Raw genomic sequence first — 18,173 nt, 5'->3', positions numbered from 1 at the left:
GGCAGGACCACAGAAAAGGGGAAAGCCCACTTTCCTTCTCAAACGCCCGCCTCCATACCCCTTGCCATGCGCACCTCACTCCTCCCCCCACCTCTGCTCTCGCGTTGTGCGTACTCTTCGTCTGCCCCCACCCCCACCCCCGTTCCCGGATAGTCATCCCTGAACAGTCCTGAAATCCCACCTTTACCATAGAGACCACCCCCATCTCCCACCCCCCACCTCCCCACCCCCCACCCCCGTCTGTCCCTCAAGGCCAGTCCCTCCACCAGAGGCAACCCAAGCTTATCTCTCAACATCAAAGCCAGCACAGCCAGTCTCACCTCCAGCCTTGTTTCTTCTGAAATTCAAGGTGATGACTATTTATGTTCATCACCCCCTTCCCAAGACACACATCACCATAGGTGCCTAGGCAACAGGGTGTCTAGTGCCCCTGGCCCTGTGTGGGGCAGAGACCGAGCCTGGGAAAGTAGTTTGAACTAGGCTGCCTTTCAGAAGCAGTTGATGAGGTGACGGAGTGCATGGCAGGGTGGGTGGAGAGGGATAGGGCTAGGGTGTGGGGGGGCAAGATGAGATGGGATGGGGTGGAGGAAGAGGAAGGAGGAAGGGATGGTGTCTGGGGAATGAGTAGGTGGCTTCTGGAACTTTGGCTGGGTGGGGCGCCATGAGTTAATCCCAGGGGGTGGATGGGGCAGGATTAGGGATTAAGAAGGACAGAGGTGGGGTCAGAATTTGAAAACAAGCCAAGGATGGGGATCCAGTGAAGTTTGGAAAGAGGGAGCTAGTACAGATGACATCATTAAGATACAGGCTGGTTGGGTGAAGGTTCACAGGGTGGGAGCTGGGGCTGTGGTCGGGTACAGGATTTGGGAATGGTGTAGTCCAGACAAGGTAGTTAAGGTTTGGATGTAGAGACCAAACCTAGTTCAAAGGTTCCTTTTTAGAATAAGGTGTTGCAGGGTTTTACTAATTGTAGTTCATTTGGTAAAGTGTTTGTCTGGCATGCATGAAGGCTGTAGGTTCCATCCCTGTACAGGGGCACACACCTGTAAGTCCAGCATTAGAGAGGGAGAGACAGGAGGATCAGGAGTTCAAGGTCACCCTTTGCTACAAGATGAGTTTCAGGTCAGTATGGACTTTAAAAAGGAGAGGGGAAGCCCACAGCATATAGGCGACAAGGAAGGCAAATACGAACTTAACAAGTCAAAGCTTTGCTCAGCACATTAGTCCTTAGCAATACTTCCACCTGGCAAGTTTCATTTTTGTGGGTTTAGAGAAGAATATTTTCATCGCTCTCAGATACCTGCAATTTAAAGTTATAAAGTAGCACTGAGTATCACAGGGCCTTACTACACAGTTCTGTCATCCTAAATACCTGGAGAGGCTGAGGCAGGAGGATGGAAACTTCAAGATCAGCCTGCATTGCAGACTGAGTTCAGGGCCAGCCTGTGCAAGAGTATGCAAAGTATGAAGGGGACAGGGGCGTGGCTCAGTGGTAGAGCCCTACTTAGAATCCCCCAGTGAAGGCTGGGGGCATAGCTCTGTGGTAGAGCCCCTGTCTACCATGGTAAGGCTCCATGTTCAAGCCCTAGTACTTCTCAATGGGGTAAAGAAGCATCTCAAAGACAATAACACAGATGCAGAGATGTTTTAAAATCAGATAATTTATCTGATTTTCCATTGAAGAACCTATTGGGTCTATTATCTCAGTCCTTCACTAGGAAGAGAAGTTTAGTTTTAACGTAAGAACTGAAGTGAATTGTTGTTAGGGTTCTGGTGATTCTAATGAGCTCGCTGGAAAAGCAGTGGGGTTGGGAAGAAGGGTACTGTGATACTAGGTTATGTTTGGGGATAGGGTTGGGTTGCAGATGGGAGGGACATGGAGATAAGGATGCTGATAGGGTCCTGTTGGGTTGGGGTGGGTTGGAGGGCAGGATGGAGGATGGAAGGACGTTGAGATGGTTGGGATTGTGGGTGAATACCAGCGATGGGAACTAGACACAGGCTGAGCATTTGTGTTGGGGTAGGTCCTGGTAGGGGGCAGGGTCACATCTGTGAGTTCCTGTTAAGGTGACTGAAAGGCCATTGTCCTTCCCCACCCTAGACTTCCTCCACCTCCCCGGGCAGGGTTTGGAGTGGGTGCTGAGCCCATTCCTTTCCGGTAGAGTCGGGTTCAGGTGGGGTGGCAGGAGGGAGGATGCTAGGTGAAATGAGGTGACAGCTTGTGTGGGAAGTCGGGGTACCTGTGCCCTCTTGTGGCCCAGGCTCAAGCTTCCAGTAAAGCTTTCTCACTTGGGAGGGGTTGAAGCCAGGAGTGGGGGCGGCTGGTGTTGGCATTTGTTGAGGGGTGATTGCCAGGTCAATGTTGATGTTCAAGGTTATGATTGGCCAGGACTCAGGTAACCTACCTATGTTGAAGTGAGGTCACGGACCCACCAAGGGCTGGGCACCTTCCACCCCCTCACTTCATTAATAAGGCAACAAGGAGCCCATGGCTGATATTCACACTGGACCAAGTCCAGGGTTCTGTCTCACAGCTCATCATCTCACAGCTCATCACCTTTCCATGTATTGGCAGCCTAGCTGGAGAAAGAAGAAAAGAGAAGAGTCAATGTTCCTAGTGGCACACAACTTGACACCTACTCATAGATAGCCTGAGTTCAGGTGAGGTAGTTGCTCTGTGCCTCAGTGTCCCCATTTGCAACATGGCCCCCATCCACAGCACTCACCTCATAGAAAAGAGTTAAGTGAACTAATATTTGAAGGTGTTTAGAAGAACGCTTGGTGGGGATCGTGGGTCTCTGTGTACTTATTAAAGAACCAAAGCTGGAGATGGAGGCAGCCCCAAGCTTTCCAGAGGAGGCCCCACCCTAGCTTGGCTTCAAAATAGGATTCTTTGTCAAGCATAAACTGGAAGTTCTGGTTGGAAGTGTTGGCTGGGACAAGAAAATCTGCCCCACACCCAGAGTCTGATGTAAACATGAATTGACAGAGGATACAGAGGAAGAAAGGACCAGAAGAAGAGTTGACATTCCTAGTGGTTCCTATCTGGGGGTCTGAGTACAGGTGATGTAAATACACAGACATGGGAAGCCAAGGGAGGAGGGAGGGCAGAGACATGGGAGAAAGGCTGAAATCCCCAAGAAGACAGCAGACTCTTGGAGACTGGATGTCTCAGCTGCGTCCTTGTCATTAGGAACACCGAGTTTAATCCCTATCACCCTCATTCTTTGCCACCAGAATAGAGAGAGTTCAAAAGTCTGTCTTACCAACTACCTGCTTCTGCACCACAGCCTCTGCCTCTACTCTCTGTACCTGTGGCTAAGACAGACCCCTCAGGAGCCTGTCCTTCCTGATAACTCAAGGGTGCTGTTCCAACACCCTTTTTGACAGGACAATCAATATTTTTTCTTCCCCAGAAAATGTCCCATTAGCATAAAATGGTAGAATTTCTCCCATCTATCATAAGAAAATAACAACGGGGGGCACACCTCCTTCTTCCAGCCTTGGCATTCCCCTTCCACTGCTGGCCCATCTCTGCTCCCATTTGATTCAGTTCTGTCTCTAAAATATTGGCTACACTTCTAGTGTGTAGTTCCCCTGAGCCCATTCCATGATTGCATTCTCCCTGTACCCCCATTAAGGGCCCCTGTGGCCTCCATGTTGTAGAGTCTGAAAATCTCTTCATGGTTTATCTTACTTGAGTTATCAGTAAAGTTCAAAGTCCATCCCTCCCTGGTCCACCAGAGTTCCTTTCCTTGGCTTTCTAGGACGTGGTGTTCTGGGTCTCCTCAGCCGTGTCTGCCCAAAGCCTCGTCTCCTTTCTCTCTATACTCACTCCTTCACTGACCTCATCCAGGCACATGGCTTCAAATATTATCTACAGGTTGACAACTACTTCCAAAGTTAATGTCTCTGGACTCTTGCTCCAGAGCTTTCAAGTTTAACATCTGCCTGCCCACTCTGCCCATCTGCCTGCCGTGTTCTGCTCCTCTTGATCTTCTCTGTCAGTGGTCACACCATCCTTTCCTTACTCACCCGAACCTGGCCTTGACTTTGGACCTTTTCTCACATCATATATCATTCTACCAACCCTCCCAGCTCTACCTTCAAAGCATCCAGAGTCTGACCATTTCTCACCATCTTCTTTCTTGCTCCCCTGACGTCTTCCTGGACTCCCCCTTCTCAGCTGGGCTACTTTGAGTTCCCTGTGTGATCTCTTTGCTTCTGTCTCTGTCTGAACTCTATATTTTAAATGTGTGTGTGTGTGTGTGTGTGTGTGTGTGTGTGTGTGTGTGTAAACATGTTTGTGTTTGTAATTGAAGGAAGGAATAGACCTGGGTGCACTTGTGAGGGTCAGATAGCAATCTTTGTTTGGTCACTGCTGTCCACCTTGAGATGAGATCTCTCATTGTTCACTGCTGTGTGCACTAGGGTAGCTCCCTTGGGGAGCTTCCAAGAATTCTCCTGCTTCACCTCTCACCTCTCTGCAGGAGCACCGGGGTTACAGATGAATGCTATAGCATTCAGCTTTACGTGGGCTCTGGGGATCTGAACTCGGGTCCTCCTGCTTGCATGACAAGCACCTAACCCACCGCACCGTCTTGACATCCTCTATCCATAGCCTGTTTTCAGCATACACAGATGTAGCTTAGCGGTATGAACCCAGATGAGCGAGATGGTGTTAGCAGGCAGAATAGTCCAAGGACTTAGAGATTATCTCCCAGGAAAGAACCACATTTTCCCCTTGTGAAGTGCAGGGTTCGAAGAACCCAGACCTGCCAGGCTTCACAACTATGCAGAGGGTCCTCTCTCTACTTTCTTTTCTTTTTGAGATTTATTTTTATTTTATGTGTATGAGTGTTTTGCCTCCACACTATGTATGTGCAGTGGCCACAGAGGCCTGAAGATGGCATCATATCCCCGGGAACTGGAGCCACAGCGGGTTGTGAGCCACCTTGTGGGAACTGAGAATCAAACCAGTGTTGTCTAGAAGAGCAGTCAGTGCTCTTAACCACTGAGCAGTCTCTCCAGCCCCTACTCCCCAGAGGGACCTCTTACGGAGTAAGAGGGTTCTCAAAACCCTGAGGCCTCACTCAGAACGAGTGCCGTCTGATGGCAGGGGAACCAGGTTTAGATCTCCTGCAACCAATGCTCTCGACAGGATCTGATGCCCTCTTCTCTCTCCTGCTTCTCAGGCCAGGCACATTTTCATTTCAGGATATTTTGTTTGCTTTTCTCACTGCCTGGAACCATCTTTTCTCAGCTGTGTCTCTATGGTTTCCCCAGTCCTTATCATCTCCATGAAGATGTCTTTGGCTAGTGAAGTTGGGGGATCATAAACTCTGAAAAGTGTTAGGTTCATGGTTTTTGTTGGTCGCTGTGGAAAGCTACAATGCGGGCCAGCGAGGCAGCTCAGAGAGCAGAGGTGCATGCTGTCAGATCGGACAACCTGAGCTTGATCCCTGGGATCCATACGGTAGAAACAAAGAACTGAGTCCCACAGGCTGTCCTCTGACCCCCCTTGTGCTGTGGCATCCGCACAATGATACATGTGCACCCACATCCATCCCAACCCACCCTCACCGATACCCTCCACCTAAATAAAGTCAAAGCTTTTTAAATTAAAGTGATACAGATGAAAATCTGGAGCTGGGCAAGGTGGTGTCCACTAGTAACCCCAGTACTCAGGAGGTAGAGGCTCAGAGTTGTCTTGAGATACAGTGAGTTCAAGGCCAGACTTGGCTACAGAAAACCTCGAATGCTCCCCACTCCCACAAGAAACAAAACAAAACAAAAACCAGTCTGGAGAGAAGTGCTTTCCTTACAAGCACCAGACCTGAGTTCCACTCCCTAGAACCCATGAAAAAGTCAGATGTGATGGCACACACTTGCAGCTCCCTTGTTGGGTAGGCAGAGACAGGTAGATCTCTGGGGCTCACTGGCCAGACAATCTAACCTACGATGGTGAGCTTCAGATCAGCGAAAGAAACCTATGTCAAAAAACAAAGGGTAGCGGAGATATGGTTCAGCGGTTTAAGGTACTCATTGCTCTCGTAGAGGGCCTGAGTTCAAAACCCAGCACCCATGTGATGGCTTACAATCATCTGTAACTCCTGTTCCAAGACTTTAGACCCCCCTTCTGACCTCTTTGTGCACCAGGCACACATAAGTCACATATATACATGCAGGCAAAACACTCATACACATAAAATAGAAAAAACAAAACAAACAAAAACCAAGGGGAGTCTGAAGAGATGGCTCGGTGGCTAAGAACACACTGTTCTTGCAGAGGACAGGAGCTCTGTTCCCAGCACTCATGTGCAGCAGCTCACAACCACTTGTAACCTCAGTTCCCTCTTCTGGCCTCTGCAGGCAGGCACTGCATTCATGTGCACAAACGCATTTGCAGGCAACATGTGTGTGCATACCTCCCCACACGTACAGCTGCACACACAAAAGAGAAAAGAAATCAACTAAGAAGCATCAAAGCAGAGGCTGCTTAAGAGCACTTGTTGCTCTTCCAGAGGACCCAGGTTTAGCACCCAGCACCCATAAGCTGGTCAGCAACTGTCTACAACTCCTGTTCCAAAGGATCTGATGCCCTCTTCTGGCCTCCACAGTCACTGCACTCACATGGTGCACAGCCATACTTGCCAGTGAAACACCCACACACATAAAATAAAATAAATAAATCTTTAAAAAAAAATCATAGAAAAGCTGTGTTGGGTAGAGTCCAGAAGGTCCCAACACAAACTCCCATCTATTCTCTCCCTGTGCAAGCCTGTGGAGAGTTCTTCACTTTCTCAACTATGGTGATATTTTATATGTACTAAAATGTTATTTGTATGTTAATAAATAAAGTTGCCTGGGGGTCAGAGCTATTAGGAAGCCATAGGAAACCTGGGTGGTGGTGGTGCACGCCTTTAATCCCAGCACTTGGAAGGCAGAGCTAGGTAGATCTCTGTGTATTCAAGGATACAGCCAGCATTGGAGACACATACCTTTAATCTCAATACCAACCACAGAAGACCTGGAGGTCTGTACAGACAGACAGAGACTAGGAGGTCATGTGTTTGGGTTTACAACCAATGAGAAGGCAGAACAGAAACTCTATTTAAAAAAAAAAAAAGACAGACACAGGAAGTAGCTCTCTTTTGGAGAGGTAGGCCCACCGCGAGAGGAAGGGTAAGGTTTTAGCTCTTAGCTCTGACCTCTTGGCTTTCTTCTTTGCATTGGTTCTGTGTTTCTTATTTAATAAGACGGTTGGTTACATCTACACCCAACCATGATGCAGGACGTGTATGGAGTGTTGCCAGCCAGGGGCACTCACAGAAGTTTGTACTGGGAAGATTAGTCACACCCACATGGCTGCCCACCAGTGTGGGGGCTTTCAGTCTGCTGTTACACTGAGGTCAAACTGATACCTGTCTCCACATTTCCTACACAGCATTAGTATAGACCAGTGGTCCTCAACCTTCCGAATGCTGTGACCCTTTAATACAGTTAGTTTCTCATGCTGTGGTGACCCCAACCATGAAATTATTTTCATTGCTTCTTCATAACTGTAATCTTGCTCCTGTTATGAACTGTAATGTAAAGATCCGTGTTTTCTGATGGTCTTAGGTGACCCCTGTGAAAGGATCATTTGACCGCTCAAAGGGTTGCAACCCACAGGTTGAGAACCACTGGTATAGATGATATGGTGTAGCCAAATTCTTCAAGGTAAACAAAGGAACTGTCATCAGTCAGGATGTTCCAAAGACTTACAAAAATGGTGAGAGTCAAAAGTCTTCTTTGATGATGGTGGTGGTGGTGGTGATATCAATAGTGTGTTTGGGTGTGGGTACACTGTGCATGTGGAGGCCAGAGAACAACCTCAAATGCTGTTCCTCAGGTGCTGTCCACCTTTAAAAAATTTAAGACAACATCTACTGACCTGGAGTTAACCTAGCAGGCTGCTCTGGCTGGCCAGCAAGTCTCAAGGATCTGCCTGTCCCTACCTGTCCAGTAATGAATGGGATTAAAAGCACACACCATCACACTCAGCTTTTTATGTGAGTGCTTTTCCTGGGGAGTTGTGAACAAATACTTACTCATCCTAGATAGGGCACCAACTACAGACCAAAGAAATCACTCTCCTGACGTCTAAAAATAGTGAACCAATGAGTTTATTAGGGTTACTTCCAGGAGCATGGATGACTCAAAAGCAATTGCATCACCAAAAAGCCCACTCTAGCATGGGTAGAAAGATGCAGCCCTGGAACTCTCTTCAGAACTTGCGAGCAGCTCCACAGGTTAGAGAGTCTCTTTTCCTTAGCAGTCTTTACTTGGAGAGGGGCCTTGTGGGTCTTGTTGGTTTGGGGGACTCTCTGAAACTTGTGAGTTGGTTACTTCATAAGTTTTAGAAGAACCACTTCCCAGAATTGAATGTTTTCAATTTGAAGAAAATTGTCATATAGCCTTGCTCAGATCCTCATGCTTCCAAGGCAAGTCCTTAAACAACTGAGTTATCTACCCAGCCTCAAATATCTTCTCTGTGATGTGCAGTGCTGGGACAACCCGGGCCTTTCAAGTTCCATAACTACTCAACATAAAAATCTCAACTCTCCACAGGCATTCTCTTTTCCCAGCTTTACTTCTTCTCTCTACGGGACTTACTTACTCTCATCTCTCATGCTTTACGTTTTATTTGTTCATTTGATTCTCTTCAGCTTCCCTTCTAGAATGTGAGGTGAACTCTTGAAATGCAGAAATGTTTAACTGTTTTATTCCTTGACTGGTATCTATCACACAGTAGGATTTAATGAATATTCACTGGATGAATGAATAAAACACATTGTTGAAGATGGGAACTTTTATTTTCTGGGGGACAACTCCTGGTGTTTGGTAAAATTGATCAACGGTATGCCTTTTGTTTTAGCCATCTTTTGTTTCCATGGTGATTCTAAATCCCATCAAATAGACCATCAAGATGACTCATCCTATGACTGAACTGTTGCTTAAATGGTGTACGAAGCACAGCCTAATCGTCCATCGCTGGTGGATGGGTCCCTAAACTCGGTGGGCGCACACTACTGAGCAGTGCTTCTCAAACTTTAGTTTTTTGGAGGCTTCTGGGGATCTCGATTTGATTCCGTTTCTGGAATTTATAGAGCTCAGACATGCTGTCAGTTGATCTGAAACAACACCCAAGGCCCTGCACTTGCAACAAGTTCAGGAAGTTTCCACAATTTCCTAGACATCCACCTGAGAAGAAAGAGTAAAAACTGGAGCAGTGTTTTCCAGTAGAACTCTGTATGTTTGTTGTTCAATGTAACATCACTAGCCAGGTACCTAAAATAGAGTGTGATTAAGTAATAAAATTTTAGTGTGCATCCAATTTTAGCTAATTTTAATAAAATATTAAATGAACCCATCAGTTAAGAGCAAGTTTGCAGAGGACCTGAGTTCAGTTCCCAGTACTGGCATCTGATGGCTTATAACAGGCTGTAGTTTTAGCTCAGGTGATCTGATGACCTTTTCTGGCCTCAGTGGACACTGTACCGCCACAGATCCATATAAAATAAAAACAAACATTAAAAAATAAATGAATTCACATAATAAACCTAATGCCTAATGCTTGGAGAGCATATGTCAGGAAGATTCTGTGACTGCTTTATAAGCAAGAAACCAGAATATTAAACAACAAGGTGGAAGGTTAAGAAGACAAAGCGGGCTGAGGGATCGGTTAAGTCCTCAGAATTGTTGAAATGTATGAGCATGGTGGCATATGATTGTAATCACAAGGCTGGGGAAACAGAGACAAGAGGGTCCACTGGACTCACTCACCAGCTGGCCTGTCATTATTGGTGAACTTTAGACTAATGAACTTTAGATCTTCTCCTAAGAGGTGGATGACCTCCCTAAGGATGACACCAGAGTTGTTCTGGACTCCACACATTTACCTACACATACCACATATGCACATGAACACACACAAATACTTGTTTGTTTTTTAAGTAAAAAGAAAGAATGGAGCTGGAGAGATGGCTCAGTGGTTACGAGTACATACCACTCTTGCAGAGGACCAAAGTTTGGTTCCCAGAACGCACCCTAGGTGCCTCATAACCACCTGTAATTCCAGCTCAAAGGAGATCTGATGGCTTCTGTAGGCACTGAACACATGTTCACTGCATGAATGCATTTCCTCTCCCCCTCCCTCTCTTTCTTCCCTTCCCTTTTCTTTCCCTTCCCTTTTCTTTCTTTCTTTCTTTCTTTCTTTCTTTCTTTCTTTCTTTCTTTCTCTCTCTCTCTCTCTCTCTCTCTCTCTCTCTCTCTCTCTCTTTCCTTCCTTCCTTCCTTCCTTTCCTTTTTTCTTTGGGGGGGGGATGGGGTTTGAGACAGGGTTTCTCTTTGTAGCTCTGCCTGTCCTGGATCTCTCTCTGTAGACCAGACTGGCCTCAAACTCACAGAGATCCACCTGCCTCTGCCTACCTAGGATTAAAGGTGTGTGGCACAATGCCCAGCAGATGAATGCATTTTCAATATGCACCTGTGAATGCAGAGAGAGAGAGAGAGAGAGAGAGAGAGAGAGAGAGAGAGAGAGAGAGAGAGAGAAAGAGAGAAAAGGGCAGCTGGAGAAATGGCTGAGTGGTTAAGAATACTGGCTAGATTCAGGCTTGATTCCCAGCATCCACGTGGCATCTCACAACTGTCTGTAACTACAGTCCCAGGGGATCTAACACACTTTTCTGGTCTTTGAGGGCATTGTACACACATGGTGCCCAGATATACATTCAGGCAAAATGCTCATAGGCATAAAATAAAATAAATAAATCTTTTTTTTTTTTTTAAAGAAAAGAGTCAAATAAATTTGGCCACCCATTTAAAGCTGCAGCCTGACATCCCCAGCTACAATGACTTTCCTTTATGTCTTGGTTTATTAAATATATGGTACTGGTTATATTTGAGTTATTATTTTCTAAGCCACTAAGAAAGACAAAGGAGCTGCCATCTGAATTATGGAATAATAGTAAGACATGATGCTCAGTTAATTGTGAGATGCTGTCCAATCTGAGAGATATTAAAGTATAAAAGGGGAGTGTTCTGTGAATCACCCACTCCCAGGGAGATATCTAACAGCACTCAGACATCAAAGGAGGAACTTTAGTGGGTGGGCTACAAAAGCCTAGCTTCTGCTGCAGGAGATCCCACAGTGACAAGAAATAGCCCATGGCTTATCTAGAGTCAGGCATGCCATAGTCTTGTCTATGTGGCCATCCTAAGCTGATCTTTTCATCCCCATCCCCAAAGAGATTTTTCTCTGGAGCTAAGCAAGTTTTACAAGAGCTAAGGATCGGATTCTAGTTAAGACAGTTTGTCTTCACAAGCAGATTCTGCTGTCTGTGCTCCACCCCACCCCCCGAAAAAGAGGTAGAGACAGGAATGTTTACAGTTGTTGGAGATGGGGTTTCTTATTCCTGTGCAACCTAACATTCCCCAAGTTAGTGAATTCACTCTATTCCTATTTTGATTTTAAAATGTGTTAATATTATTTTCTTCTGTGTATAAAAAGGGCTGGAGTTGAGCATATTGGCACACGCCTCTAATCTCAGCACTTAGGAGACAAAGCAGGATCTCTGTGAGTTCGAGGCTAGCTTGTTTTACATAGTGAGTTGCAGAACACAGAGCTACATAGTCTCACCTGTGAGAGAGAGAGAGAGAGAGAGAGAGAGAGAGAGAGAGAGAGAAGAAGAAGAAGGAGGAGGAGGAGGAGGAGGAGGAGGAGGAGGAGGAGGAGGAGGAGGAGAAAAGGAGAAAGGGAGAGGAGAGGAAGGAAGGAAAGAAGGAAGTGATGTAAGGGGAGGGTTGGGGATATAGGTTAGAAAGCAGAAGCCCTGGTTCAATTCCCAGCACCAGGAAAGATGAAAAGGATGTACCTACTAGAATCAATAAAATAAGGTATTCAACCATTATAGGTGGGTTGGTGAGTTGGAAAATCAGATTGAAGCCATCTTTAATATAAATTATTTTTTCCTTAGCTTTGTAGAAGAATGCAAGCTGAGAATTACAGGATGAGCTTTGTACAATGTAAGAGATAATGGTGCATGAAGTCAGCTCAGGTCCTGCTTCCAACATACAGACCAACAGTAGACCCTTGTTAACTTCTGATTATTTATTTTGTGTGTGTGTGTGTGTGTGTGTGTGTGTGTGTGTGCATGTGTGTGTGCGTGTGTGTGTGTGTGTGTGTGTGTGTGTGTGTGTGTGTGAAGAGGGTTTGGGATCCCCTGAAATTGGAGTTGTGGATGTTTGTGAGTCACCATATGGGTGCTAAACTCACGTGGATGCTGGGAACTGATCTCTGGTCCTCTGCAAGAACAGCCAGTTCTTAACCACTAAGTCATCTCTCCAGCCCTTATTTTTATTTTTATTTTTAAGTGTGTGTGTGTGTGTGTGTGTGTGTGTGTGTGTGTGTGTGTATTATACTATGCAAATACAGTGCCTACAGAGGTCAGAATAGGGCACTGGATCCCCTGGAGTTGGTGGTTATGAGCCCTCCAATGTGAGTACTAGCAACCAAACTCAGGTCACATGAAAAACCAACACTCTTAACCACTGAGCCACCTCTCCAGTTCCACTCCCTAGCAATCTTTTGTGTTGCTTTAATAATACAGGTCTAAGGCTTGCCACCCCAAAACTGCCAAACCCTATGTTGTCTCCTACACGAGGCCAGCCTAATAGCTTCCTGTATCTTAACCACACCATATCCAAGACATACACAAAGATCATGAGGTCATTCCCAGGCAGACATTTCTATGGCTGTGACGGTAGAGGTTTGATGTTGACTCTCTGAAAACAAAGCCGTCCTATTTGCCAATTGCTGTGGTGTAAATAGTCCTGCTTTGTCTGATGTCAGGTTACTGGTGTGTTCTAGTCTCACACTGTTGCTGTGAAAAATACCATAACAAAAGCAACTTAGAGGAGGAAAAGGTTTATTTCAGCTCACAGGTTATAAGTCCTTCACTGAAGGAAGTCAAAGCAGGAACTCAAAGAGGAGTTTGAAGGAGAAACCATGGAGGAATACTGTTTGCTTCCTTGCACAGGCTCGTGGTCAGCTTGGGACCACCTGTCAAGGGAGTGCCTCACATAATGCCCTGGGCCCTCTATCTACATCAATTAATAATCAAGACATCCCTCACAGAGATGTCCACAGGCAAATTTAGTCTACACAGTTCCTCAATTAAGACCCCCTTCTTAGGTGACTGTAAAGGAACATTCTGTGTTTCAACCGCCTGGTCCCAAATAACTGACTCAGATGCTGAATCTAAACTATAAATGCTTGGCTAATAGCTCAGGCTTATTACTAACTAGCTCTTACATTTTAAGTTAACCCATATTTCTATTTATGCTTTGCCACATGGTGCTACCTTTATTAGAATGGCATGTTCATCTCCTGCTCCCTCTGAGTCTGGCTGATGACTCCTGATTCTGCCCTTCTCCTTCCCATCATCCTTAGTTTAATTGCCCCACCTATACTTCCTGCCTGCCTACTGGCCAATCAGTGTTTTATTAAACCAATTCAAATGACAAATCTTTACAGTGTGCAGAGGATTATTCCATAGCAGGTGATACTAGGCTATGTCAAGTTGACAAACGCTAACCAGGAAAAAAAATGTTAACTCACTGGATATGCAGTTGGGATGAGATATGCAGTTCATTGTGATGATTAATTTTGATTGTCAAGTTGTTTGAATTAAGATATACCTAGAGGGTCTGGAGAGATGGCTAAGTGGTTAAAAGTACTGGCTGCTCTTCCAGGGGACACAGGTTAAATCCCCAGCATCCACACAAAGGCTCACAATCATCTGTAACAATCATCTAGGGGATCTGATGCCCTCTTTTGGCCTCTACAGGCACTAGGCATGCACATGGTTCACAGGCATGTATGCAGGCAGAACAGTCATGCATGTAACATTTTTGAAATGAAAAAAATTAAAGAAAAAAAGAAGAAATTCCTAGGAGAGCTGGTGATATTATAGTTCAGTTGGTATGACCTTACATACTTACATTAAAAAAAAAAAAAGCAGGCATGGTGGCATGCACTTGCAATCCCAATCTGGGACTTGCTTTCTAGCCAGCCTTCCTTGATCAACAGGCTCCTGACCAGTGAAAGACTGTCTCAAATAACAAGGTGAACAGCTCTTGATGAATGACACCTGAGGTTGACCTCCGACCTAAACACACACACACACACACACACACACACACACACACACACACACACACGCGCGCGCGCGCGCGCGCGCGCACATGTGCATCCTGTGCATGTGCATGCTCCTGGGTTGAAACATTCCACCCTGGAAGAAGGCTCCTTAAGGGTCAGGAAGTTTTAAATTAAAACATTCCCTCTGTCCTACTTGGCTTTTGACTATCTGATTGCCTGTAGGCAAGACTGTAGTGTGGTTTTGATTGCTGTGGGAGAGCCCAGCCTATGGGCAGTGGTCCTAGGGTGCATAAGAAAGCAAAGTGAGCAAGCCAAGGGGAGCAAGCTTGTAAGCAGCACTCCTCCACGGCTTCTGCTTCAGTTTCTGCCTTGAGCTCCTGTCCTGACTTCCTTTGGTGATGAACTGTGATGTGAAAGTGTAAGTCAAATAAACCCTTTCCTCTCCAAGTTGCTTTTTGTCGTGATCCTTATCAGAACAATAGAAACCTGACAAGGGCAAAAGCTGGTACTAGTGGGTACTGCTGTGACAGACGAGGCCATGTTCTGGGGAGGACCGTGGAAGGACTTTGGAACTTAGTGTGCAAAGCTTAATGAGCTACTGTAGGGACTTGGAAGATAACGCTGAGAGCAGTGCACACCGGAGGCCTGGCTTGTGAAACTTCTGAGGGAAGTTTGAGAGTCCTTTAAGACTCTGTTGGGGCCGTTTGATATTGAGACTCTGTGGTTCTGGTCAGGTGGGTGAAGCTGTCCTTAACAAGAGACCAGAAACACTGAAGTGAAATCTCTTCCTTGCTGGGGCAGTGAGTGCTGGTCAGCTGGAGTTGTGGCTAGGAGAGCAGCATCACTGAGGTGAAGTCTTCTGGGAGTGTGTCTTCAGGGTCAGCACACAGAGGCTGTGGTTCAGAGACGGGGTCAAGGCTGTGTCTTGTGCTGGCAGCTGAACTTGGTAATGTGGGAAGTTTCCCAGGTGGTACTGGTTTTGAGTGCATGAAGGGGTCATAGAGAGCAGACAAGGCTTGCACTGTGTGCCAAGGCTGGAGTCCCTGAAAAGAGGACGTTGGTGAAGGGCAACCCCGGTTTTCAGTAGAAACTCCAGTATTTGAGGGGTCCTGGAGAGAAGCCGAGGTTTGGCACCATGTGGCAGGGTCAGGGTCACTGAAGAGAGCCCAGAGGAGGCTGTTGGTGAAGGGGAAGCCAGCGGCAGTAGAGACCTGAGCATTTTGGAGATGCCAATACCGTGGGACGATCACCAAGGACACCAGCAGGTGTGGAGTGGAGGTGCTCTGAGGTTAGGATACAAGCTTTGAGGCTGGGGATGGCAGAGAGGAGAGGAGAGCTGTTCAAGCCCCCTGGAGTCCAGAAGTGAGTCCCAGGTGACGGACACTTGAATTAAACAAACAAACAAACAAACAAATAAATAAAAAAGGAAAACATGACTGCGTCTAGGTATGGTGGAGGAGAAGGCTTGTTGTAGATAAAAGGGAGAGTATAATCGGAGGCAGAGACATCTGGGAGAGTCCAGAGTGGACATGATCAGACTGAGCTGGGCCATGTGAGGAGGAGAGGAAAGAGAGGAACCAGGTCAGCAGCCAGGATGCCCAAAGCTACAAAGAGAACAGGTAACCAAAATGGTTGGGTCATACAGGGAAGAGCAGCCCAGTCCCCTGTACTGGAGAGTTCGGGGTAGGGGGTGGGGTATGCCAGCCAGGAGGGCTGTAACAGGTCGGGACTGAGGGATGCTGGGAGAACCTGGTGGCCAGCTTCCACTTGGTATGTTAAATAGGCACCTCAGTCATTTGTCCCAAGTTTGAGACCTAACAGCACTGAGCTGGACATGGTTGGACTTTGGTTTTGACCTGAGTTGACTGTGACTGTGCCCTGGCTCTTCCCTCCTGGAGTAAGAAAGGATTTAAAAAAAAAAAAAAAAAAAAGGACTTTAGAAAAAAAAGGCCACAGTTTTAGAGTTTTAGTATTAGAGAAACTAAATATTTCAAAAAGACTGAACTTTTAAAGTGTTTGAAAGAGACTAGAGCTTTTATAAGTTGGAATGTTTTAGACTGTTTTAGTGGTATTAATATGAGCTCTTGGGGACAAACAAGAAAGGAAGCTTTAGGGTTTAATAGTGATGCATCGGGGTGATAAGGGGTCACCCCCCATGGAGGCTGAAGAGATGACTCAGTGGTTAAGAGCTCACATTGCTCTTGCTAAGGACCCAAGCTTGGTTCTCAGCACCCACACAGGGCTGCTTGCGACTGCCTGTAACTCCAGCTCTAGGAACCCAACACCTATGGCCTCTTTGGTGTCTGTAGGCATCTGCATGAATTTGTGCACCCTGACCCCACACACATACACACATAATTAAAAATAAGCCAGTCAGACATGGTGGCACACCTATTTAATCCCAGCACTCAAGAGGCAGAGACAGGCAGATCTCTGTAAGTTCAAGGCCAGCCTGGTCTGCATAGCCAGTTCTAGGCCAGCCAGGAATGCATAGTGGATCCTGTCTAAAATGAAATTAATATTTTTAAATTGCATGTACATTCTTTCCAGGAAGGAGGTTCAGGGTACTCATGAAACTCTAAAAGTAAACAAATGTCACAGAAAGTGTCTGAGAAAGCTAAAGTTTCCAAGATTCACAAGGGCCATTTTAAAGGTTATAAAAACAGCAACAAGGGCTGGAGGGGGGATTTTTCCCTGGAAGCCACAGGCAGAGCTCCAGGGCTGCAGAGTTCCGGGGCTGCAGGGCTCCGGGGCTGCAGGGCTCCGGGGCTGCAGGGCTCCGGGGCTGCAGGGCTCCGGGGCTGCAGGGCTCCGGGGCTGTAGGGCTCCGGGGCTGCAGTGTTCTGTGAGTCTCCAGCTGTGCTCCAGGGAGCTCCGTCATGATGCCACTGCTTCGTGTTGTCCCTGCTCATGTAGGAACCTGGAAACATTCACTGGGTTAGCAAGCCGGACTGTGGTGTAATTGTTGTTGGTCTGTCCTTGGTTTCCTCCTCCCTCCCTCCCTCCCTCCCTCCCTCCCTCCCTCCCTCCCTCTCTCCCTCCCTCCCTCTCTCCCTCCCGACCCACTGAGCTGTGAGATGGCCCCACTTCTCCCTCCATGCCTTCCTCACCACGATGCTCCACATCCCCTAAACTGTGAGCTAAAGTAAACTAATCCCTGAGTGGCGTTTGCCACCCATTCTGTCACAGCCAACAGAAAATGGACAGACAGGACACAGTATACACACACGGCCTCAAACGACAAGTGTAGGGATGCTGTTGTATGGATTGATCTATTAAAATGTATTTCTCCTTAGGTTTCTGTGTGTTGTGTGTGTGTATTTGTGCACCATGTGCATGCAGTCCCTGCAGCAACTAGAAGACAGCACCAGACCTCCTGAACTGGAGTCACAAACAGTTGTGAGCCACCACGTGGGTGCTGGGAATGGAACCCAGGTCCTCTGCAAGAGCAGCCAGTGCTCTGAACTGCTGAGCCCTCTCTCCAGCCCTTTGATTTTATTTTTCAAATTATTTCATTAAAATTTATGTCACTTTAATTTTAACAATGGTTGTGTTTATCAAGCAACTCTTAAATGGCTGAATCTTCTCCAGTTGTTTCCATAAGTATGGGTGGGCACCGCCACTCAGCCCTAGCTGAATGGCCGTTTTCACTCACAGGGACGCCACTTGACTTTCTTGATGTTTGCTGTTTCCTGTGGGCTGCCCACTGCCAGAATGTAGGCTGTACAAGCAGGGTTTGGGATGGAATCTTGACCGTATCTTCTCCAGCAGCTAGGCTGAGGGCTGCTGCAGAGTAGGTAGTCCACGATAGACAGGTGACTGCTGACAGTGGGTGTCCAATAATGACCGCTCGAGGAGAGGACGAAGGGAAGAGGAGCCTCGGGGCATAACAGGAAGTTAGGGATGGCTTGCATGACGCTGACAAAATCTGCTATCTCTGTATCATGCTCATGGTTCCATGTCTGAGGGA

The sequence above is a fragment of the Peromyscus leucopus genome, chromosome 1 (genome assembly GCF_004664715.2).
Source record: "Peromyscus leucopus breed LL Stock chromosome 1, UCI_PerLeu_2.1, whole genome shotgun sequence".
In the NCBI taxonomy this organism is placed as follows: domain Eukaryota; kingdom Metazoa; phylum Chordata; class Mammalia; order Rodentia; family Cricetidae; genus Peromyscus; species Peromyscus leucopus.
This window is presented reverse-complemented; position numbering follows the sequence as displayed.